Genomic DNA, 2,255 nt, shown 5'->3' with positions numbered 1-2,255 from the left:
TAGTATACATGCATTTTTTTAAATTTATTTTAAAAAAATATATTTTTTATAATTATATATTAAAATTAACATCTACTGCATAATTAGATTAATTGTCAATTATTAATATTTTTAATTATTTCAATTATATTAATTTTCAAGCATTTCAATTGTTAGTTATTATAATATAATTTTTAATCTAACATAATCGACAATAAATTAATATTGATATCAATAATAAACAATTAAACGTAAATTTATAATTCTAATTGCCATAAATATAATACTAATCTAAATAATTTTGTTAAAATGTGCTATATAATGCACGTGCCTATTTTATTAGTGACAAATTGCTATTGATATCAATACATAATTTCTATAATTAATTTCGTATTATTAAAGGTTATAACCTATTGTATTTTTTTGAAACTAGAAATTTTCTAGCGCATCAATGCAATGCTATTGATGGGAATAAATGTTAACTTAGTTTTTCGGTGTGATAATTTTATATCTTGCCGAATCATTATATTATTCTATAACGGGTTGCATTCTGACGCAAGAATACTGATGTAGCACATTTTAGTACTGATATGTATGTCTCCCTTTTCTCAACTTATTTTAGAAAAGTATCTTTTTTTAATTATATAAAAATTAGCATTTAATAAATTTAATAATTATCACTACAAGAAAAATTACTTTTAGCGGCAATTTATTTTACTTTTAGCGGCAATAAAAAAAGCCACTAATACATTTATCGGCAATTAGACATTAGCCGTCTTATGCTTTGTCGCTAAAAGGTTTTAACGGCAATTATAACATTTGCCAGTAAAGACCGTTTTAATGGCCGCTGTAACACCCTACCACACTAAGCTTTACGCTTAAGTCGTAAAACGAAGGTGGTGAGGTATTACGACCTCTAAAATAAAATGAGTACATATAATAGCAGAAGAATTATAGTATGCTAGGAGCCTTGAAGAAAAGGGGGAAATAAAAAATCGCACAATAAAGGCGCTACGCTCAAGGAACGAGTTAGCTTACGTGCTAAGAAAACCATAACTATTTAACACAAGATAATAGAAGTGGGAATAGAGTGCCAAAGATACATAATATCAAGCTCCTAACTCAGCCTGCGAAGTCAAGACTGGCTGGAGAATATTTACACATGTATACATATATATCCAAAACCCAAAAGTACATATATACAATCCTGCCTCTCCATAAACCTCTAAGAGGATCAAAAAGAATAAGTCATGCGGAGAGAAAGCTAAGTACATATATATACATCATATCATAACAAAATATCCCAGTAACCACTCCGCCTCAAGAGTCCACACGCCTAACGAGATGCCTCTCGACCTGCATCTGAAAAACAACAACATAGTATGGAATGAGAACCGGAGGTTCTCAGTATGGTAAAGGTGCCACACACATAATATATAAGGTCCTAGGAATGCCAGAGGCAATCCTAGAACACCGACACTCAGATTGTAGAGCTTAAAGTATTAAACAGAAGCCATAAAAGGTGGTTTACTAAGGATATTTAAACCTAACTTAACTTAACCTTAAATCTAAATCCCATTCTGCCATTCCTCCATACCTCCGACTCCATCATGCATTTTCACAGACAACTAAACAGACAAAGGCAAGCACAAGAAGGTTACAAGTACTACAGATAACAAATATACATTTAACATGGCAAGTACATTTAAGCACACCCAGTTAATACACAAGCAAGTAATTCAAGTAATATGCATATGATGCATGCCTGTCCTATGGCTGATGAGGCTCATCTGTCGGTTATCCAGCCAACCCGACAAGTCTGAATTGTACTTAGACTGTCCCCCGACGTGCATCCCCAAGAGTCTATGCATAGTTTTTCTCAAATAATCAATAATACTCAATGGGGGTAACATTCCCGGGAATTTATATAGTGCCCGGTCACACACTTACGTCGTAGGGTCAACAGAGTATCGAGTTTTCAACCTGGTACACGTGGTGGCAAGCCACGGCACTTAATCCAGGGAATCTCGTATCTCAGATTATTCAAATTCATAAGCCATATAAATAATTCAATTGTAATTCATCAACTTCAACATCATTCTCAATCGCATTTCATTCATCATCATACATCAATCATATTCAATCCTTATCCTTCATTATCACACCTCCCATTCCGTCCATCAATAGTTCCAATTCAAAACATAACTCATTCTTTTCTAAATGAATCAAACTTAAAACATACTCATTTTCTTAATAACTCTAAATCAAACCATATA

The 2,255-nt window shown here is 32.4% G+C and overlaps 1 long non-coding RNA gene across 1 annotated transcript in view; it reads right to left on the bottom strand.

Moving 5' to 3' along the window:
* Positions 1–1,347: 1,347 nt before the first annotated feature.
* The window catches only part of LOC107486731 (uncharacterized), a 9,350-nt gene continuing 8,442 nt past the window's right edge, over positions 1,348–2,255 (bottom strand). Inside the window, exon 4 of the long non-coding RNA XR_008008292.1 lies at positions 1,348–1,962. This is a non-coding gene — a long non-coding RNA (uncharacterized LOC107486731). The remainder of the gene's footprint in view (positions 1,963–2,255) is intronic.

This window comes from Arachis duranensis, chromosome 4 (assembly GCF_000817695.3).
Source record: "Arachis duranensis cultivar V14167 chromosome 4, aradu.V14167.gnm2.J7QH, whole genome shotgun sequence".
NCBI classification, from domain to species: Eukaryota; Viridiplantae; Streptophyta; class Magnoliopsida; order Fabales; family Fabaceae; genus Arachis; species Arachis duranensis.
Note: the sequence above shows the minus strand (reverse complement) of the source record. Positions and strands in the feature narration are given on the sequence as shown.